Genomic DNA, 24,623 nt, shown 5'->3' with positions numbered 1-24,623 from the left:
CCATATACATATATGTAAATATACACACATATGGGAATCTGAGTCCATCATTTGAGCTTAAGTATAAATATGACCAACACAACTCTGCAACTGCTATAATCAAAAGGGAAGAATGTCTTAAGCAGCTGAAATCCCCAGGAACCTGAGGTAAGCCAAATAAAATTATCCTCTTGGAAGTTGGCCCTGGCATGAGAATGGCCTCCATCACCCCGGAGAGAATTGCACGACACTTTCATTAAGAGGATGTAGTAAAACCTTAGTTTCTCCTTCAGAAAATTATCACATTTAAATCCTTTGAGAATAGTGCAAGAGTTTGCCACTACTTGCCTATGAATATAGAATTCCAGAATTTTTCTTTTGAAATAGACAGAAGCTGACAAATGCACTGAGCCAAGGGCTACAGCATCCCTCAGGGTTTCACTGGAACACTCATAACAGATGGATGTCTAGACTGTTTTTGAACACCCCAGGGACAAATTCCACAGTTTTAATTATGAAAACCATTTATATAATGCATTAATGTGCCTGTACATGATTTTCCTACTTTATATAGCAATATGAGGATAAAATGAGATAACACATGCAAACGTTGAACACAGAGTCTGAAACATTACAGAATTTAATACATTTTTGCTTTCGCTTCTTTTTCTGCCACCAAAAGTAAACAAAGATAAATAAATTCCAGAGATCGTGAGTTAATTGCATGTGCACTTTTCCCCTAATAGATTAGAAGCCCTTAGAGCAAACATTATCCTATTTCTTCCTGCACTTTCTGTGTCTAGCTCAATGCACTGCTCAATAGTAAGAAAGAGTGTGAGGTGAATAGAGAAAGGAGGGGGGATAGAAAGGAAAGGAAAGAGGGAGAGAGGGAGGCAGGAAGGAAGAGAACAAAAGAGGGTACGGAAGAGCAATATATAAGCTTATATTTCTTCCATTTCTCCAATAATTTCCTGACACTTTCAGGATAGACAGACAACAAACTCCACAGCTTGGTTTCCAAGACAGCTCTTGCTTGCCCTGGGAACCTCTGTAACCTCGATAAACATACCTCATGTTTAGCTTCAGCCACACCCGATTAGCATTTCCTCAAATACACTGGACAGTCCCAGCCCTGAGCCTTCATGTACATTACACTTCTAAATGGAATATGTGCCCCCTTTTTTTCTGTCTCCTCATGAGCCTCGCAAGCTTCCCCTCATCCATTAAACCTCAGCTAAGGGATTTCATATAATCACAGCAAGTAATTCTTTCAATTCTTTCCCCTTCTGTTTCAATAACATGCTTTGTCTTTTTTTTTTTTTTTCATGTGTTCTTGCATGATAGCATGTTGGCTTTCCCTGAATGTACTCCAAATATTTTTTTGTTTCCGATCCTATCCAATTCACTTATACTAAATCCACATATAAACATTTTAACTATAATATGTGCGACCTTCTTCCTCCTAAATGTTTCTGGTTCCCTTCTGATTATACCTGCTCTGCGTTTAGGAACCAATCTTGCACCCTTCCTCCCTTAAGAAGATAATATCCCTTTGACTTTGAATTCCAGAATACCCTCTAGGAGAATTTTTTTTTTTTTCCAACTCCAGTACTACTTCAAAAATTATACTTTGTAGGGCACCTGGGTGGCTCAGTTGGTTTAGTGACTGCCTCTGGCTCAGGTCATGATCCCAGAGTACCAGGTTTGAGTCCCTCATTGGGCTCCCAGCTCCACAAAGTCTGCTTCTCTCTCTGACCTTCTTCCCTCTCATGCTCCCTCTCTCTTAAATAAACAAATAAAATCTTAAAAAAAAATTAAACTTGGTATTTTACCCAATTGTTGTTAGATATGCAACTGTAAGACACAGTATGAGGAGATACCCAATACCCTTTACCTAGTTTTCTCCAAAAGTAACATCTTTCAAGACTCTAGTACAACATAACAACCAGGATTTTAATATTGATATAGAGAAGGTACAGAACAGTTCCATCACCACAAGGATTCTTTGCGTCGACTTTTATGTTACAACCACTTACAGGTTCCCAACCCTATCCCTGACAGGTGGCAATTACCAATCTGTTCTCCATTTCTTAATTTTGTCATTTCAAGAATGTCATATAAATGAGATCGTATAGTATATGACTTACCAGGATGGGCTTTTTCACTCAGCATAATTCCTTGGGGATTCATCTAGGCTGTTACATATATCAATAATTCATTCCTTTATATTGCTGTCTACTCTTCCTTGATATGGACATACTGTGGTTTGTTTAACCAGTCACCCATTGGAGGACATCTAGGTTGTTTCCAGTTTGGGGCTATAACAAATAAAGCTTCACATTCACATATAGGTTTTTATTCTATATATGTTTTCATTTTTCTGGAAAAGATGCTCAGGAGTACAAAAACTGGGCCATATGGTTCTCCATGCTTAGTTTTATAATAAACTACCTGTTCCATTTATAGTCACAATGTTACTATCAGCAACCTTTATATTCCCTCCAGCAACAGCATGAGAAATCCAATTTTTCCTGATCTTCACCAGCATTTGGTGTTTTCCTTTAGCCACTTTAATATGTTCATAGTGATATCTCTTTTTGGGTTTAATTCACATTTTCCTAATGCCCATGATGTTAAATATCTTTCCATATGCGTTTGCCATTTCTTCATTTTGCCACGTGTATATCCTCTTTGGTAAACTGTCTCTTTATGCCTTTTGCCTATTTTCTGTTTGGATTTATTTTTTTACTGTTGAGTTTTATGAGTTCATTACTATATTATTGTTCATCGAAATTAATTTGTAATGGTACTAATATTTTGTTGGTTATGTGGTATGGAAACATTTTCTTCCAGTCTGTATTAACATTTTTATCCTCTTAATGTCTTTGGCAGAGCTAAGCTGTTTAATTTTGATGAGGTTTAACTTATCAGATTTTTTTCTTCTATGGGTTATGCTTTTTAAATTATTATTTGAGAGAGAGAGAACACAAAGAGGAAGGAGGGGCAGAGAGAGAGGGAGAAGCAGACCTCCTGCTGAGAAAGGAGCCTATGGGAAGCTGCAGAGCTTGATCCCAGGATCCTGGGATCATGACCTGAACTGAAGGCAGACACTTAACTGACTGAGCCACCCAGGTGCAGTTGGGTTATATTTTTGGTATAAAGTCTAAGAACTTTCTGTCCCACCCTAGATGTATTTCCTCTTATTTTTTCAGAAAAGCTTTATAGTTTTATGTTTCATGTAAATTCATGATCCATTTTGAGTTAATTTTTGTAAAAAGTGTGAAGGGTAGGCCAAGGTCTTTTTTTTTTTTTTTCTTTTGGCCTATGGATGTCCATTAGCTGCAGTATCATTTGTTAAAGAGGCTACCTTTCTTTCACTGAATTATGTTTGAATCTTTGTCAAAAATCAGTTGAGCATATTGTGTGGGTCTGTTTCTGGGTTGTCTGTTGCATTCTATTGATCTATGCGTTTATCCCTTCACCAGCACCATACTTGATTACTACAACTATGAGGCAAACTTTAGTATCAGAGAGAGAAACTGCCTCGACTTTATTGTCCTTTTTCAAGATTGTTTTAGCCATTCTAAGACCTGTTCTTTTTTATATAAATTTTAAAATATATTTCTCTGTGTCTACAAAAAGCCTTGCCGGGATTTTAATAGAAACAGCAATAAAACTAAAGGTCAATTTGGAGATAATTGACATCTTTACTATGTTGAATATCCCAATCTATGACCATGATATGTCTAGTTTTCTCTAATTTCTTTTACCAGCATTTTGGAATCTTTAGTGTATAGTTCCTATACATGTTTGGCTACATTCATACTTAAATATCTCATTTTCTTTGAAGATACTATAAGTGGTATGGTGCTTTTAATTTCAGTTATCACATATTCACTGTTAGTATATAGTAAAGCAATTGATTTGTTTTTCTTACTATATAATTCACATATTATAAAACTCATCATTTTAGAGTGGCATACGTTTCTTTAGGTTTATCTTATTTGGGATGTACTCAGTTTCTTGAATCTGTATTTCTATTTCTTTTGTAAAATTGGAATAATTATTAATCTATTTTTTCTTTGGGTACTTTTCCAGTTCCATTCTCTCTTCCCTCCTTCTAGAATTCGGATGATATAAATATTAGTTCTTTTGTTACTGTGGCATAGGTCTTTAAGACTGTTCATTCTAACTTCATTTTATTTTCTCTCTGTTGTCTGGATTGGATAAATGCTATTAATCTGGCTTCAAGTTTACTGAAACTTCTTTCTCACCTCCATTGTACTATTAAGCCCATCCAACACTTAAAAATTTGATTTTTGCATTTTGTATTCCTACATTTTCATCTGGCTCTAGTTTATGACTTCTATTTCACTTTTGAGATTTGTAATCACTGATTTCAAGCAAAGTAAATAACTAACAAAAATAAGAGAAAGCCATATGCAAAATTTAAAATTTTAAAATCACCCAAAATCCCATCTTAAGGAGTTAGTTGATAAAACCAAATGAATGTTTTTGGCTCCAGTATCATTTTCATATTTGTATTGCCAGAGCTCCCTATGCCTGCTATGGTGATCCATTAAACGATGGAAGATAATGTCCAAAATTTGCTCCCTAAATTTCTCTTTCTGCATTGTACTTTCCATTCATTCATTTATTTATTCATTCATTCATTTGATCTATATTTGTTGACTGCCTGATATGTAATCCTCAAAACTGGGGACACAAAGTCCAAGATATGTGGTTTTTTTTAAAAGATTTTATTTATCCATTTGACAGACAGAGATCACAAGTAGGCAGAGAGATGGGGGGGGCGGGGGGGGTAGGGAAGCAGGCTCCCTGCTAAGCAGACAGCCTGACGCGGGGCTCCATCCCAGGACTCTGGGATCATGACCCGAGCCAAAGGCAGAGGCTTTAACCACAGAGCCACCCAGGCGCCCCCTAAGATATGTTTTTATCCCAATTTTCTGACATGGTTTAAGGGATGCAAATTTATGCAAAAACCCTAGGCAAAATTTTGGATATCATCTTTGACTTCTCCCTCTTGATTAACCCCACTTCCATCCAATCCATTAACAAATTCAAAATTTTCCCTCCAAAATAGATCTTTAATTCATCTAATACTCTCCATATTTACTGCCAGTCGAGTCCAAGCCGCCATCATCTTTCTTCCAGGCTATCGACCCACTCTTCAAACTGATCTCTCAGCTTCCTCGCTTACTCAGCAGCCAGCTGATCCTTTAACATGTAAATAGGATTACGCCAGTGTCTTCTTCCAAATCCTCTGATGGCTTCTTATATATGAAAAAAGAAAATGCAAATTCTTCACCAAGGGTTTACCTACTTTTCCACTCCATTTTGTGCCACTCTACTTTCTTTCTAATATCTATACTTCTCTCACTTGCTCAAACCCCCAACCTCCTTTCTACCCTGAGTTCTCTGTTCACATAGTTTTCTCAGGCTGAACAACATTAATTTCATCAGCCGTCTCCAGCAAATTCCCATTCAATGTTTTTCAGCTCTTCTAGAATACCCGAATATCAATAACTATTATTCAATTTCTTCATAAGCCCTCCCTTTACTCCCAGTCTAAATGTGGGATTCCCAGTTATTCCCTCTTCGTACACTGTGTTATTTTTCTCAGAATTCTTACCTAAATTTGGAGTTACGAATTTGGTTTATGTTGGTTTAATATCTATTTCTTCTGCAAGGACATATGGACCATGAGGGCAGGAGTTATTACTCCATTATTTGTAACTATACAATTAAAAATATCATAACGCTTGGCACACAGTAGGTGTTTAGTACATATTTTTGAATAAGCAGGGAGCACAATCTTGTCTTCAACTTATGATCCAGCTAAAGAGAGATATATACACAAAAACTTGGGTATTCCTCCTTTCTGCCGCATAGGTTTCCTCCTTTCTGCCACATTGATGTTTATCTTGCAAATATATGGAGGAAGGGAAGGTAACAATTGAATAATGCAGTTCCCCCATTCCTTGTGCCTGGTGAGTCCTGTTGCCCAATGTCTCCTTTCAGTCTCTCTGCTCTCACTGCTGCCAACAACCTATCACAGCCCACTCCTCTAGCCTTATTTCCCTGAAATCCCTCAAGATCTTCAACAGTTTATTTATTGGGCATCTTTATTCAACAGTTATTTATCAAGAACCTCCTCTATGCCAGGCACCATGTTTGGAGCTGGGGGTCAAGCAATAGATAAGATGAGACAGAGTCTTAGTTTTTATGGACTCCATAATCTATCAATGAAGACAGACAATAGACATGAAAAAAATTAGTAAGATTTCATAGTGATAAGTACTGTGAAAAATATAATACAAAGTTATGTGGTAGAAATGTGCTGGTGATACGGGTAAGGTGGGGCTGCTTTTGATTAATATCAATTTGATATATAATCAATTTGATATATATCAATTTGATATATTTGGTATATAATCAATTTGATTAATATTAAGATCAGATATAATCTTTCCAAGGAGACAAGATTTGAACTGAGGTATGAATACTATGAAGGGACCAACCCATATGAACATCCAGAAAGGAAGGGCATTCTGGGCAGAGCAAACAACTATTATAAAGATAGGAGAAAAGTAAGTATGTTTGGGGAGCCAAGGGAAGGCCATTCTGAGCTGTGATGATTAACAGTCAAGTTGAGGAGGCAGGCAGAAACCAGATCATGCAGGACTATTCAGTCCATAATGGGCATTCAGAATTTATTCTGAGTATGAAGTGAAGTCACAGGAGGGGTTTAAAATTAGAGTGAAACAATTAGATTTTTATTTAAAAAGGTTACTCTGGCTTTGATGTGGATACAAGTTTATAGGCAGGCAAGAACAGAAAGAAGCCGGTTAAAATGTTACCTTTCATAGTCTACACAAAAGGTGGTGACACCTTGGTGGGGAGGAGAGAAGAGGTTTATTACAGTTTGGAGGTCATGCCAGCACTCCTGAGTTCCCCTCATTCCTCCACCAGTCATCACCCTCTGCCCCATAAGGACATTACTATGCTGATTTTTAACAGCACTGACAGGTGTTAGCTTTGTTTTACAATCTATGTAATTGAAATCATGTAGCATGTACTCTTACATCTTTCACTCACATTTTTCCACATTGTTGCATGCAGTTGTAGTTTAATCATATTATTGTTTATTTTTCTGCTATGTGATTCTATCAAAATTAATTTATTCGTTTTCCTGCTTATGACATGTGGGTGATTTCCCACATGTGGGGCTGTTATTAATAGTGCTACTATGAACACCCTAGTGCATGACATTTGGTGACTTACTAGGTTATAAGATATACATTTCTAGGTTATAAGATATACATATGTTTGGCTTTAAAAGAGTACCAGTTCTCCAAAGCAATTGCACAGATTTACACTCCCATTTAGCACTTAATGGCAATTCCAGCTACTTGGTATTTTTTGCGGTTTTTTTTAGCCATTCTGGCAGATGTAAGAGGTATCAATTTTTATTTTCTTTGAAATATTTGTTCTGCATGTTTACTTTTTAAATCTTTTTAGGACTTTGGCTTTTACTCTATTTCTTTCATGTTTGGATAGTATCTTCCAAATTTGAATACACTTCTTTTCATTGATAGGCTTGTCAGCCTCTGTTAGTCTATGTTGCCAGATGGAAGACACCACTTGCTTTCAGTTTTTGCCTTCATATGCCTACTTATCACTGAAATACACAAATATTTTTAATTTTTAATAATACCACATTGTCATGGAGTGACCATGGACTCTTATCATTATTCTATGAATTCCGTTAGGTGAGTTTCATCAATAGGTGGTTTCAAAGTCTCTTACATCTTCACTATTATTTTATTTTAATAATTTTCATCCTTCATTTTTTCTTTTCTTTTCTTTTTTTTTTTTTTTTTTTTTTGAGATCCCATCTTCTCTTTGGACCAATCTGTGCTTATTTCTGCCTCCATGGTGTTTGTCCCCTCTCCCTCCACCCACTTTTACCTAGTCTAAGATCCCAAAGCAGCTCTTAGGGTTTATTCTACTTTCATATGCAGTTATAGTTTATACATGAATTTAATTTCCCAGAAATTTTAGAAGAGTTATTTCACTGGGAGAAAAGTGTCATGGAATGACAACCACTTTTAAATGCTTTGAAATAAAGAGGTTTTCCATAACCAAAGAAATTCAAGATTATTTTCACAAATATGGTAGAGTCGTGACAGACTTGATCCTAAAGTAACTTAAGAGTTAAACAAGTCCGTAGGCACAGTAGCCAATCAAAGTGGTTAATGTTTCTGGAACTTTGCTAATTGTGGCACCATGTCAAAGGTTAATTAGTTCAACTGAGAGTTATGGTCACAGTAATTTAGGACTGTATCTGCAACTGTGCTTGTGGAAATAGCCTTTGACTATTGGACAATAAGGATCCCCTAGTAGTTCAATTGAATTTCCTCGTACATGTGTCTCTAACATGTTTTGTGTGATATTGACAGAAGATATCTGAGGTGCTATCTCCTGAGTCCCTGTTTCTGTATGATTCTATGCTCTACTTCAATCTGATAATAAACTTCATAGTGGAATCTCAAATTAGGCTATTAAGTTTTTACTGTCCTCTCCTGGGGTTTAGGCATGGCCAGGTAAATCATACACTAGATCAGCTGAAGTTTCTCAGTGACTGAGAAGCTTTCTGGAAAAGAACATAAACTATATCCATTGCTGAACTTCAAGCATATCTGATCATGCCTGATGAATTGGTGAGTTGGCTCCAAAGAAGTCAAATTATGAGCAGATTAAGAATTGTATAGAAAAGAGTTCATTCCAAAGGTAGAAGAAACCAGACCAATGGCTTAGGTCCAATAACAAAGGCTTTAGTCATCAGAGGAGGAAGAAGAACTCAGTTTAATATCACAGTCAATACATGATTTCATCCCGGACTCAACCTCAAGAACCTATAAATTAAAACAGAAAGTCTTCTTTTCCTAAATACCAATACCTTGTGGCCTAGACAACACTAATTTTCACCACTGTAACAAATATTTCTTTAAAAATACTCAGAGGGAAATAGGACTACTCCCAAACCCCTCCACAGACCACACACAGTTTTGTTGTGGCTGAGGGCTCAGAGTAGATTCTCACAGGACTGGGGCACCCAGGAAAGCTACAGGAAAGACTTTCACAACCATTGTACCTTGGGGGGGGGGGGGTGTCAGCCACCTCAGCATCCCCAAGAGTGGCAAAGGCTAGTAGTAGGGAACCTGCTGTGTTGGTGGAGAATCATATAGTGTCTATGGAACAGTATGGCTGCTTTATGTTGAATCTTCTTCCTGACAATTTGTGAGCTACTTTCAGGGGTAAGGAATCTCAGACTTATTTGTGGCCAGGTGTGTGAAGTTGGGAATAGAAAAGGAGGTAGAAAGAATTTTGCAAGAGTTGGATTTTCTTATACTTGGCAGGTCAATGCCAGAGGCAGAATAATTTGTTATAAGATAAAAAATTTGAAATCTTTTCTAATTTGAGACTTTTCTCTTCATAAGACCAACCATCCGTCTATATAACCCTGCATTTATGCATTTTATCCATATTCGTTGACTATCTTTATTTTTTTTTCCCCTGTGAAGCCAGAAACATAAAAAAATTTTTTTTCTTTTGTCAGTGTGGTTTGGCTTGTTACAAAATTTCTGTCATTTTTTGGTTCTTTGTCTCTTGTTAATAAATTTAACTTTTAATTTTTTTCTTAGGTTCCTCACTCTCTTTGTTTGAATTTTGAAAATTGTTCTTTGAAAACTGAATTAGCTATGTGAGAAATGTATGAACAGAAACGGACACATTTGTTTAATAAATTGTTAGTTACAAATGCTCACCATCTTTCCCTCCTGGTTGTAGTTAATGGAAAAATAAAATCAAGGGGTTTAATGAGGAACAAAATTATGTACTAACTTTGTTACTGGTAGAGCTGGATTGAGAACCCAGCCTGGATTGGAGGCCAGAATGGCACTTCCTATGACCCCTCCTGAACTGACATTCCAGATTCCTGGGGAAGTATTCACTCATACACAGGCAGAGATGCTGGATTAGAGAGAGCAGAGGACAAAGGGACCCACCAATGCACTTTTTGGTTTAGTGACCAAAAGTGTGGTGGGAGTGCAAGGTGGTCAAGCAGTCAGGGTTTGAGGATACATGGATGATTAGAATTGGTGTGTGTTGGGGGGGATTACTTAACAATGCAAAATTTCAACACAGTGAGCCTGCCTCTCAGTAAATGTGGCCAACAGATGGTAAGCTCTTTTGGAGCTCACCAATCAGATATTTTACCCCTGCTTCTATGTGTGGAGTATGTACAGACTGTCCTTTCTCCAAGGAAAAAGGGAGAAAGATGTCAAGTAATGAGCTTTCTTCCCCCAAACTCCTAAGCTTTGTGCTCACTTAATTGCTTGTGTTTAACAGCCAAGGCTGTGGTCCCCAAAGGTTGTGGCTTCTCTTCTGAAGGAGGGCTAGCAGAGTATCAGAGACATCCCACTCCCCATCACTGCGCCTCTGAGCCTCTTTCTGGGTCAGTAGCTAATAGTTCAGTTTTTGTACTCAGAAAGTTCTGACAAGCTCGGAAATAACCATTAATTGCTGCAACTCACAGGATACAATGTACTCATGGCCCCAAACTCAATGCCCATTCAATTTCCAACCTCAAACTATGCCAGCTTCATTGTCACATATTTCTTATTAGGAACTACACAAAAAAAATCCATAGAAAAGCAAAAGTACCTCCAATAATGCAGTATAACTCTATAGTATATCACACACTTGGACGACATGAAATTCTTCCTATTATTATTACAGTCTCATTAAGAAATTAAAGACTGAAAGAAAAACCTGATTCAAGTTAATTGAACTTCCAGGAAATCAAAAGTCCAAAATCTTGCCCATTCAATATATTTCTCTTTTTATTTTCATCAAGAAGGATCTCAGGCACATGCAGTCTGGTTTCTTTCAGGAGCGGATTGTCCTTTTTCTATGGGTATAGGTGTAGTCCCTTTGGCATCTTCAAAATTTAATTACTGCAATTTCAAGTCACATTCATGTGTGACATGTTATCAGACAAAGAATCCAGAGAGTCTATAGGACATGTAAAATGATCTCAGCTGCAGCCCTCACTCATGCAATTTAGAAGAGACAAGATAATTTCAATCCTCCCACGACAGTCATCCCCATACATAATATAATGTCACAGTACAATTGCTAGCATTGAACCACAGCAGAAAAAAATAGAGTAGATTTGACTTTAGTCTTGCCAGAATGCCCAGGAGTCTAGGCCGGTTTATTTTGATTCCTCAAACCATCAGCTTAAATTCAGTTATGAGAATGCTTCCATTAAGAGGTTAATTGTCACATTGTTCCTCACATTTGATATATTTCTGCATTTTGCAAAAATTGTAAATTTGTTGTGATGGCCGCTCCAGCCTCCAGGCCTTATTTGAAGCTCTCTTCTTCCCCTTTATGTACATTTCACCTCTTTTCATTTCTAAATTTCCCCTGAGCTGTACAGTTCTGGCATGATTCTGGCATCTGGATGCTGAGGAGTGAACATGCTGCCTGGGGATACAATCTCCACTTCCTCTTGAGACCTGGGTGACCTACATTTAAAACAAACAAACAAACAAACAAACAAACGCTCCAGAGTTCATTGAACTGCCTTTTCCACAATGTCAATCTTCCTCTCTTTTTTCTGGATTTCTTCAACTTTAGAAATATCTAGAGGCATGTTTAGCCATGTGCCATTTGTTGCTGCTGCCTTTTCTGGAATTCCTTGAGCCTAGGAACCCTATGTATTAAAAGGATCTTTCCTTGGTCTTCACATGGGCCTCAGCTCAAGATTTCCCTTCAATATATTCCTGAGCTGAAGTTGCTATTGATTTTTCCAATGCTTGTGCCCTTAGTGAATTAAGAAAGTATAAACATATCCTTTCCATGTGACTTATCCAATTCTGTATTCCCAGGGTTTTGGGGCTGTTAGCACTTGAATCTCTTATGTTTCCTTCCACAGCATTCCGAACACTCTTCCATGACATCTCTGTCGTGCCATTTTCCATTTGCCTCCAGTACTCTACTCTCATTGTTTCCCTACCCTTTCAGCCAGTCCTGGCTGAGCTTTTAAATTTCTACTCACCTCCTAAACTATTCTCTTTCTTTCTCTAAAGCAACAACCACAATATTAACTATAACAACCAGCATTTATTGAATATTTATTAGGTGCCAGATCCTGTGCCAAGATATTTAAAGAGAGAAAGGAGGAGGAAAACGATGAATTATCCACTGTCAACATTTCAACAGAACATCTCTATGTCTAATAATTGTGCCCCAAGTTCCTCACCTTACTAGTCCATCAATTACTCCTTTTTCAATAGAGAAAAACAAATGAGGGGGTAGAGATTGTCAGGAAATATTTATTCTGGTGCTGGAGAAAGGTAGTGTTTCTTTGCAGTCAAGGGCAGCCCAGGCACCCTAAGTGTATTTCTTCAATTCTCAATCTTGATCCCTTGTGTTTCTAACTTCAACATCTGTATTTCATTTTTTATCCATCCATTCATTCAGTCAGTCAGTCAATAAATACTTATTGAGCATTTATTATAGCTCAAGTTATATTATAGGTTCTAGAGATACAGCAATAATAGAAAGAAATTTCTGTCCTCACAACTAATCGATGAAGATTTTGTGATTTGGTAACCTGCCTCAGATATGCTGCAGATTTAATATATCATTCAGATTTTTCCAATTTTCTAACATAGTAGGGTTTCCTGACCCCCTCCAGAGTTGATAGTTCTTTTTTGACTCCTGACTGTCCTAACATGGACAAACCCTCCATGGCCATTGGTATCAAAGACATGACTACTTTAATAGTGCACTCAATCAGTGTAGATATTTGCAAATGAGTCCTAATTTACATCCACAGAAAATATGGTTTACTTCCAACAACTGATGATATCCTTCTTTGAAACCATCTTCCTGCTTGCTCTCACCAATAGCGGAAAGCAAAGAAAATATAATTTGGTTTAATCTGGTAATTTATATTAATCCAATAATTAAAACTTTTTCTATAAGTGAGAGTCTATTTTTTTTAAAAAGATTTTATTTATTTATTTGACAGATAGAGACCACAAGTAGGCGGAGAGGTAGCCAGAGAGAGAGGGGGAAGCAGGCTCCCTGCTGAGCAGAGAGCCCAATGTGGGGCTCCATCCCAGGATGCTGAGATCATGACCTGAGCCGAAGGCAGTGGCTTAACCCACTGAGCTACCCAGGCACCAAGCACCCCTTAAGTGAGAGTCTTATTCAAGTAAATTCTCCATCATTCAGATTTCCTGTCTTTGTCCCAGATATATCCAAGATGGTCTGAAGTTGCAAGATAGGGAGGATTACATAATTAACAGTGATTGACAGGAGGGGACAGCTCTACATACAGATCCTCATAGCTGCTGTCACAATAGCTAACATTTGTGGTTGTGTAATTTCTTGCATTCTCTTTGTTTTGGTCAGGACTAGAGATTCTCCTCTCCTGACTCAACTTACCTTTACTTCCTGGTGCTAAGAGGTCTTGGGCATGGCTGCCAGCTACTGTAGTTGGCTAAACTGGCCACAGTACACTCAATCCCAGCCAGATCTCTGTGGAATTTCTGACAGGTACCACAGCTGGATTCCCTCCCAACTACTATACATCTCCACATCAGCTCCACTGTGAGGGCATGGGGTATCTTCCAGATCCTTTCCATGGCACATAGGAGTTAAGAGTGCCTTAGGAATTCTGTCTAAGGCTCTCATTCTGCCCAAAGACTGACAGGAGGGTAGGAGGGCACCCAGCAACTATGTCCTCTTCAGGGTAGACTTGTTCAGACACTCTTGACCCAGGACATAGGTGCCAGCTGATACATTTCTCCATCTTACTATAATGTTTCCTGTGTGCTTTAGCAGACACGTGTATGTGTGTCAGGTATGGTACAAACACTATATTTCCAGTTCGTGACAAAAGTGTCTGATTTTCCCTGGGACTTTTCCATTTAAAAATTGACCTAGCTTAGTCAGGTACATAGGATAGATGATCTTAAGTCACAGTCTATGAAGCAGAACTACCACCAACAAGTGGCTATAAAAACATTTGGCTGAAACTGATGGGAGCTTGATACAAAAAAGTGTAATGGAGAGATATCCTTTGGCAGGTGAAAAGGTATCTGGTTCAGCATTACAATATAAACGTTGCCAGTACTCTTTATTTTCTCAAGTCAATTGCAATTTTAGAGATGCCCAGTTTGCACTAAAGCATAATGAAGCCCATGAGATTTTAACATTGTCGGCCCAGTTTTAAAATGTGGTTAACTGACTTGTTAATGTAGTGTGAGTTCTGAGGGCTGCATTAGGTCAATCAGTCTAATTAGGTTGCAAGCCCACTGGGCATGGATTGTGAGGGCTTTACCAAGTTTTTCTTTAAGGCTTGTGCATTTTTTATCTCAATAAATTTCTTCAGCCTAAATTTCCAAAAGCAGTATGCAAACCACCCCTTAACTATTATAAAAATAAAAACATGATTTCTGGAACTAATACTTGACTCAATTTGAAAACGGGTCTCTAATGTTATGAAAGTGTGTTGGGACCACTGCATAATTTTTTTCAAAACAGTGAAGAGTGAAATCTAGTGACACATATATACATTATATAGATGTCAGGCTACTGGATCCCTATAGGATTCTATAACTCTATGTGTATACAGAAAATTTAAAAAAATTATTTTTTATTATTTCCATCTAAAGTTTGGTAGAATGATTTATTAGTTGTTCAGTTGTTTAATCAGTAGCTCAGGGTACTTTTAGGAGTTTCTACTCCTTGAATAGACTGAACTAATACAACACAGGTCTATGTAAACTTAACTTTTGTGCTTCGTTGATAGTTAACTTTTAAAACTTTATCAGAATGGACGCTTTTTTACTGTCTACAGCTATTTCTATTATATATATACTCAGAGCTAGAATATTTTTCAAGAGAAACTTTCTAACTATATGTCCATATTGTGGTATTGAGACTAGAAGATTCATGAGGACCCATCCAGGTCTTTTCCCTCTTTGTTTTACAACACAGTCTGGCACATGGCAAGGATACAACCAAATATGAATACATAAATACCTGATTGAAATCCTCTACAATAAGGAACACCCAATCATTTGTTCATGAGCTATCACCTGGGGAAAGAGAAAGAACAGTGATGCTAGGAGACTCTGACCGTGAAGATTCAAGGGACTCCTAAGAACTTCAGTAAGGAAAAAAAACTCATTCAAGATGGAAAGATCTACATAGCCAAATATTTCCCTGAAAATAATATGCCTGTATTTTGCTTTAGTCATTGCAACTTTAACTCTCTTGAGAATACCCTGTAGGTTTCACAGAGTGTCTAAGACCATAGGAAGAGCACAAGTGAGGAAATAAATTCAACATCTTATGAATATTTTAGAGTATCAAAAAATCCTAGAGTTGAGAAGAATTTTTGAGGTCATCAGGCTAAGTTTCTACCAAAATTTAGGGACTCCTTCCTAGCCATAGAAATCATCCAACCTGAACACTTTCACTAATATAGAAATTAAGCATTTTGTAATTATATACTTACATGTTTGTAATCCAGACTAGACAGATCCAGGTCTTAGAGAAATGAGTGAGCCTGAAGAAAAGAACTATACATGTGGAACAGAATAAATGGTTCCATATAGAACAGAAGAAAATTTACCTAATTAGGAATTAGACATATACCTGGATCAAAGGGAAACATGTTCTGATAACCAAAATTAATTAAAAAGACCAAAGCTATACATAGGTTGGGGAAATTGTAATTTCAAAGATAAAGTATCTTTTAGACTATACCAGAGACTGCTAATTGACACCCTCAACTCATTATTATTTCTCACCCTTATCTGTACCAAGAGTACTTTACCAATAAATATAATAATTTTAAAAGTAAAATAAACCATTCCCTTTTCCAGCCTCTCTTGAATCACAATGTGGCCATGTACCAAGTTCTGGCCCAAAGGACATGAGTAGAATTTACATCTATAACTTGCAAGTCATATCCTTAGGGGGAAGAGGCGTATCCTCTTTGCTCTCCTTCCCCTTCCATCTGGCTGAGAGGTGAATGTGGTGATGAGCCACCTTCCACGTGGATGAGAACAACCTCCCAGAAATGGCAGACCGGCGATGGAAAGACCTCCATATATCCCTGGAGTGATTATGTTTAGACTATAACAAAAGAGAGAAAGAAACTTTCCACTTATTTTAGTTTCTTTTATGTTAGGGTCTTACTTAATACACTGCTCTCCAGAATGACCAATTGCAAAGTATCAGTATCCAATAATATCGATATAAATTGGTTTACGTGATATATAAGAAATTTAAGTATCCTACAGCAGATACAATACTTTCTCTTCAAAGCTGATGAAATATTTTCAAATATTATATTGTCACAGAAAACTCTAAGCTTAACAAAAAGCAAAGTTTGTACAGATAGATTTCTGTGATCAAGAAACAGTAACAACAAAAAAAAAGGAAAAAGATAATCAAAAACAAAACAAACCATTTGAATACTCAGAAAATTTATAAATATACCTGTTAGGTCAAAGAAGAAATTAAAGTTGTAATTATAGACTATTTAGAAAATAATGACAAGAAGTTTCTTTTAAAAGTCATGGGAGTGCCTGAGTGGCTCAGTAGGTTAAGCCTCTGCCTTCAGCTCAGGTCATGATCTCAGGGTCCTGGGATGGAGCCTAACATTGGGCTCTCTGCTCAACGGGGAGCCTGCTTCCCCCGCTTTCTCTCTGCCTGCTCCTCTGCCTACTTGTAATCTCTGTCAAATAAATAAATAAAATCTTAAAAAAAAATTATGAACTATGATCCTAGCACTGTGATTATGGTTTCTAGATGTCACTTTTTACTGAAAGGAACCTGGACTCATGGAAGAAAGCTTATTTTAAGCCTGGGTCAGGAAATGAACAATATGAGTGTAGAATATCTGTCATAACAGAAAGTAAGAAAACTCTCAAAATATACTGGATTCATGTCATAATGAATAAAAAAAATTAGATTTCCACTGGACAAAAATGAACATTTTTGAGCAATAATAAGAATTTTAAAAAATCAAGTATGTTTAAATCCATGAGTTCATAAGGATAAATGCTTTCCTCACTACCCCATGCCAAGTGAAAAAAAAAATCTTGGAGACCTATGAAGGTACTAGGGAACCCACTTAATATTTTTAAAAATGTAAAAAAAGAAAATAATCAATCATTCTACCCTTCCCATAGGAACTATGCCTCAGAAGGACAAAATAATTGATGAATGGAAGTTAGCCTTTATGGAAACTTTGCAGCTACTAATGAAGAAGAAATGAAAAATTTGCAAACCACCATTCTGCAACCCCTAACATAAACCTAACATGAACAATCTAGGTGATGATCAAGAACAAGTGCTAATATGACAAAGAGACAATAGATAATATGTGTCCCTTGATGGACATACATAACTCTACCTTTGATTGAGATGAAACCTGCTCTGATAAGGACTGATTTATGGGGAAAATTGGAGACAGAGAACACATGGTAAATGATACCTCACAAAATCTAGACTTCAGAAATTATAGAATAATAGACTTAAAAAGTCAGGTTTCTTCAATAAAAGGAGAGAGAGTCTGTACTTACAAGACATATCAAGTTACATATGAATACCTACATTTTAGAAGTTCTTATGAATGAAATTATATGATGTCTAAGATTTACTTCAAAACTTCAGGAAGTGAAAGATCTTCTTGGAAGTGGAATATCTTCCAAAATAGTGGAAGATCTTGCTGGAAACCCATAAATGAAAGAAGACCGGCCATCTCTAATACAGTGCAGTTGGGTAATAAGCATACACGGGACTTAATTACACTGTTCTACTCCTACATATACTTAAATAGTCCTACAATTAAAAAGTTAAAAAATTATGGAACAGGAACAAAGTATTTCTCAGAGAAAACATCTTAGTCATGGATATATTCATTATTAAACAAAGCATAAACGAATCATTCAGCTTAAGAGCTTCAGAAAGAATAACAAAGCAAACTCAAAGAATATAAGGCAAATTAAAAAATTAAAGCAGATGTTAAGAATTTCAAAAGTATAATGACTCCTAGGTCAAAAATATTCTTCAGTACAATTAAATCTTCATTTCCTTTCTAACTGTGTGAGGGCAATTAAATCAAGCTGTCTTAAAATCTAGCTTAATAAAAAAGTCTAATGGAATTCAATCACAACAGCTTCTCCTCTCTCCATCTACACCCCTCATTCCTAAGAATATGTGCACTTCTTGAGAGACCTGGTGTCACAGAATCAATAGAAGTGATGATTATGGCTTCTTGTAAGTCCACATTAGAATCCCAGAGTTTCTGGGACCTCGTAGCTATAATCCTAGAACAGTTGCCTCTCCCCTGACTGGAATTCTTCCCAGTCATCCAAGTGATAACCCACTGTAAGGTCTCAAATCACCAAATTCTTTAAGGATTTCTAAACACGCTATATATAGATAACTATTGCCTTCCTTCCCACAGACTGCTTTCCCCCACTAACCCTACCCCTACCCTGCACCAACCTCCTTCCCTTGTGTCTCCATTTGCTACTCCGATAGAGTGTGCAAACATCTGAAAACAAGCTTTTCATTTGATAACATTCTTCTACTCAGTTACAATCGATTCCCAAATCAAAATAATCATATAAACATCAGTGGGTAATAGGCTTTTCCATTTATAAAGGACTCAAGTTCAGGTAGCTAAGTGGCCAATGCTGCAAGTCACCTTATAGCATACTCTATAAGTAAAGAACAAGTATATAGTCACTTTTATGACAAATTTTTTCAGTATGTGGAATCATTTATTTTTCTTTAAAATTTTCTCCCTAAATTTTGGATTGGCTATAGCTCATGTCAGCATTATTTTTTGTATCTATGTATCTAATTATTTGCTCAAGAATCTATGCAATATTGAAAAATACTTTTTTCTCTGAGCCTGAATTTTTCCATTGATGACACTGAGATAGCAACACCTCATATTAGTGTTCTGTGAAGTACATAAGACAACAATTTAAATGTTCAACATAGTGCCTGATCCATTATATACATACTATATATCTTATATTTCTCTTAACACATCAAAAAATATAACATTTAAATACTAAACATATAGTCCTTGTGAGTTGTTTATTACTATGACATTACAATGCCAATACTAAGACATTCGGGCAATAATTCTTTAGTCATGCCATTCTTGTTCTGCTTTAATCAGAATGTTCATTCATTCTGAAACTCATTGTTTAGAAGAAAATTTTAGAGAAAATTATTTCTAAAAAGATACAGTTAAAATTTTTTTTCTCACAACTTTGTGACAAAGGAATTATGCACTGCTCCCAATAGAAAAAAAAGTCAAACAACAGAAATCAAAATGAAGCTGTTAATGGTGGCTTATTCATGGGTTATTGATTATGTTCCTTTAATTAACAAAGGTATAAGATTTTAGAACAAAGAAAGATTGAAAGGACATCAAGTGCAATTCAGGGCATCTGATGAGATGAGATGATGAGAGGATGCTCTGTAGTTGGGAGTGGTATCCATTTTTAAGGGAAATATACATTCCAACAAAAAAAAATCATAAATGTATTTGTCCTTTGTTGAGTCATTTAGGAATAGAAATTTGACTAAGTTCCCGCCTTCTTTATTCCTTTAATTTCTTTAATGGGATAGGTTGAGGGTGGAGTGGTGGGATAGGAAGAGATGAGTAAGAATATAGTTTTAGGGGGTGCCTGGTTAGCTCAGTGGGTTAAGCCTCTGCCTTCAGCTCAGGTCATGATGGTCTCAGGGTCCTGGGATCGAGCCCCGAGTCGGGCTCTCTGCTCGGCAGGGAACCTGCTTCCCCCCTTCTCTTTGCCTGCTGCTCTGTCTACTTGTGATCTCTCTCTCTCTTTCTTTGCCAAATAAATAAATAAAATATTTTTTTTTAAAAAAGAATATAGTTTCAGGTTCCTGTAAGGTGTAAGCCAGTAGTATTTCTGTCCTCCACAGTATCAAATAGAGAAAGTACAAAAAACACTTATTTAAAAAAAAAGAAAGAAAGAAAGAAAGAAAAAAGAAGGGGAAGGAAAATAAACCTGCTAGAATGCATCATTGGTCATGTAGTTGCCTAATTAATATCATTTTCTACTGATTTATTTTACTTCCTTCCAGGAACTCCCAAAATTACAATCTTGCCCAAACTGAAAAATATTTTTTTCAATCTTAATTTAGTTCTTAAATTTAGTGCAAGTTTTTCAAACCCAGAAAAATGTTTGACTAATATGTACATAAGGGGTGCACCCAATAGGATTTTCTGTCAGAACAACAGTTTACAATTTTTTCATGTGTTACACAAGCCAACAGTTAAATGTCACCAAAATTCATTCCTTCTCAATCAGTACACCTTTTTCTCCCCTCCCTCCTCTGATTACCACCCATCTCAATACCCTCTATTAAAACATTTCCTTATGGTCAATTAGATCCCTCTATTTGACAATCTGTGATTCTTTATCTCCTTAAGATGTGTTGTTCATAATTTCCTTCCATTTGGAGAGATGGTTCAAACATTCTGGTTACTCAAGTTCTATACAAACTCAGTATCCTTGTCAAATCCACCTCCTGCCAAGAAATCAGCTCTGAATTCTCCATTTGGAATTAATATCTCTTCATCGTAATTATTTGTGAAAATCCCAGCCCTGGTTAAACTCCATTTTCTGATTTGTCCTCTCCTGCCCCCAAGCAGCTGAACCTGGAAGAAGAAAGCAGACAGCCATGCTGATCAGTGTAATTTTAAACTGTCCTCAACACTTGCTTCAAGTCAAAACCAGTTCCACCACATTTCCGAGGTTAATCACTCTCTTAGATAAAGATTTTACATTCTCTTTTCTCTCATAAAACTCCAACAACCACTTTCCTTCTCTCATTTAATTTCCTTGATTCTTAAGTCATTGAAAAAATATGACCGACAAGAAGAAAATTTCTACATGCTCTTACTACTGAATTTACCAATGTACTCGAATCTGTACTCATAAACAATCTTCCTGCCTCTGGCAATGGTGAACTAATGGTACCTCTATCTGTGAATAAGCCCTTCCTTTGTGCACGGAATTCCATTCTTCTAACTTACTCTAGGCTATTACTCTTGCAACTGGTCCTCTCTCTCAGGCATTTGTCATTTTTCCTCTTTTATTGGAGAATTTTTATCAGCATAAACAGCTACAATCTCTCTCATATCAAGAAAGAGCCATTATTTACCACACATCCCCTTCTAGTTATTACCAGAGTTTTCTGTCCCTCTTTATAGCAAAATCACTTAGGTAAGTTTGTACTTCCTCCCACCCTCCATTTGTCCTTGTAGTCAAGTCCTCTCTTGAAGTCAAAAGTATCATCAGATGGGCACCTGGGTGACTCAGTTGTTAAGCGTCTGCCTTTGGCTTTAGTCATGATCCCAGGGTTTGGGGCTCTAGCCCCTCATCACATCAGGCTCCCTGCTCAGTAGGAAGCCTGCTTCTCCCTCTCTGATTCTCTCTGATTATGTTCCCTTTCCCACTGACTCCCTTTGTCAAATAAATAAATAAATAAATAAATTTTTAAAAGTTATCAGTATTTGGGGGCAAATACTCAGTAGTGCAATTGTAGTGTCATAGGATAGCTCTATTTTTAATTTTTTAAGGAATCTCCACACTGTTTTCCAAAGTGGCTGCACCAACTTGCATTCCTACCAACAGTGGAAGAGGATTCCCCTTCCTCCACATTCTCTCCAACACTTGTTGTTTTTTGTCTTATTAATTTTGGCCATTCTATCTGGTGTAAGGTGTTATCTCAGTGTGGTTTTGATTTGAATCTCCCTGATAGCTAACGATGGCTAACATTTTTTCATGTGTCTGTTAGCCATTTGTATGTCTTCTTTGGAGAAGTGTCTGTTCAAGTCTTCAATCCATTTTTTTACGTGATTATATATTTTTTGAGTGTTGAGTTTGAGGAGCTCTTTATAAATCCTGGATATCAGCCCTTGGTCTGTACTGTCATTTGCAAATATCTTCTCCCATTCTGTGGGTTGCTTCTTTGTTTTGTTGGCTGTTTGCTTTGTTGTGCAGAAGTTTTTGATCTTAATGAAGTCCCAAAAATTCATTTTCGCTTTTCTTTCCTTTGCCTTTGGAGACATGTCCTGAAAGAACTTGCTGTAGCCGATGTCGAAGAGGTTACTGCCTGTATTCTCCTCTAGGATTTTGATAGATTCCTGCCTCATGTTGAGGTCTTTTATCCATTTTCAGTTTATCTTTGTGTATGGTGTAAGAGAATGGTCAAGTTTCATTCTTCTATACATAGCTGTCTAAAAATGTACTGAAAAGAAGGGCCGTATGTACCCCAATGTTCATAGCAGCAATGGCCACAATCGCCAAACTGTGGAAAGAGCCAAGATGTCCTTCAACAGACGAATGAATAAAGAAGATATGGTCCATATATACAATGGAATATTATGCCTCCATCAGATAGGACGGATACCCAACTTTTGTAATAATGTGATGGGACTGGAGGAAATTATGCTAGGTGAAATAGTCAAGCAGAGAAAGTCAATTATCATATGGTTTCATTTACCTGTGGAACATAAGGAATAACATGGAGGACATTAGGAGAAGGAAAGGAAAATTTAATTGGAGGAAATTGGAGGGGGAGAGGAACCATGAGAGACTCTGAACTCTAAGAAACAAACTGAGGGTTTTGGAAGGGAGGGGTGAGCCTGGTGGTGGGTATTAAGGAGGGCATGTATTGCATGGAACACTGGATGTGGTGCATAAACAATGAATCTTAGAACACTGAAAAAATAAAATTAAATTTTTAAACAAAGTCATTAGAAAACTTGTTGGCTTTCCTTTCAAAAGATATCCAAATTTCAACATCTTTCCACTGCCTTCACCCTTTTTGAAAGAACCATCATTGCTTGCCTGAACTAGTAGTGATTCTCCCTCCCCGCTATCTTCCTACTTCCTTCTTTGCCCACCCCCCGGCATCCAAGGGATAAATTTAAAACATAGGTTATTTAGATCATGGCACTCTTCTGCCTCAACCCACCAGGGGTTTTGCATTTAGCTTAGAATAAAGTCCAAATCTGCAACATGGTCTGAAAATCTCCCATGGTCTGGCTCTCCACCAAATCCCTGATGTCATCTCCTACACATTTCTCATTCTAACCTCATCTCCTCCCAATCATTCTGCTCCAGCCACGTTGCCCTGCTTGGAAATTCTTGAACACATGGAGCATTCTCCTGCTTCAGAACTTGGCACTTGCTCTTCCCTTGTCTGAGAAGGTTTACCCCCACGTATTTTCCTCTCATTTCCTTTAGTGTCTTTTCAAATACCATTCTTAGCCAGAGAGGGCTTAGCTAACCACTCTAGGTTTCCTCTCTATCCTTCTTTTTGCTTTATTCTTATTTCACTGCTCAAATATTGCAAAGGTATCTGTTTGTCCTTAGTTTTCCCCTACTAGAATATAATCCATGACATTTTTTTGTTCACTTCTCTATTTTCAACATCCAGAACTATAGCTTTCATGTAATTGTGCTTAATAAATATTTTTGGCTAAATAATAATAGCACATGCTTGATCTTCCATTATATAACTTATTATAACTTGTTTGTGCTAGTATATAATACACATATATCCTTTTATTTCCATATACGTAATATATTTTCAGAGTAACCAATGATGCCTAATACTGCATTTGCATTGTTTTTAAAGATTTATTTATTTACTTGAGACAGAGAGGGCCTGCATGAGGGTGTGCATGGCAGGAGGGGCAAAGGGAGAAAATCTTCGAACAGACTCCCAACTTAGTGTGGAGCCCATCTCCAGGACTCCTCTATTCCAGGTCCCATGAGATCATGACCTGAGTTAAAAATAAGCGTCTGAGCCTCAACCAGGTGAACCACCCAGGTGGCCCAACCACACTTGCATTTTATGTACATTATGTGTTTAGTTCTTATGACAACTCTTAAATGAGGATTACATTATGCTTATTTTATAGATATGAAAAAAATTCCAGAGATGAAAACTGCTGAACATGGTTACCATTCACAAACCCCATCCCCAGTTCTCCAAACTGAAGGCTTTTCCTATTACTTTACATTTGGATTTGCCTTTGCAACATTTAGTCCAAATTGTGCTGTTTCCTGAAATTTTAATTCAATTAAGTAATAGGTCGATTAAATGTAAGTATCACTTATATACCTTTGAAAACTGAATCTACAGAAGGACGGTTGAATTAACTATTTGACAAGAATGATTTTTCCATTTGCCTTTATTTTCTTCATTCATTAGTGAAGAAACATTAAAGTTCCATGAAATAATGGAATTGCTTAAACCATTGGACATGAAAGGTTGGAAAAACGTGCTATTTCAGCTCAGTAGGACATTGATATTTCTATTTTTAGAAATATTTTTGGAGAGAATAAGGCTTGATGAAGTATATGAGAACTGGAACCTAAATGCTTTATTCATCAATATAAATTTTTAAAAATAAACCAACCTTTAACATTTTTTTTCTTATTTATTTTTATGCT

Source organism: Mustela nigripes, chromosome 14 (assembly GCF_022355385.1).
Source record: "Mustela nigripes isolate SB6536 chromosome 14, MUSNIG.SB6536, whole genome shotgun sequence".
In the NCBI taxonomy this organism is placed as follows: domain Eukaryota; kingdom Metazoa; phylum Chordata; class Mammalia; order Carnivora; family Mustelidae; genus Mustela; species Mustela nigripes.
The sequence above is the reverse complement of the archived record's forward strand: the minus strand, read 5'-3'. Positions refer to the sequence as shown.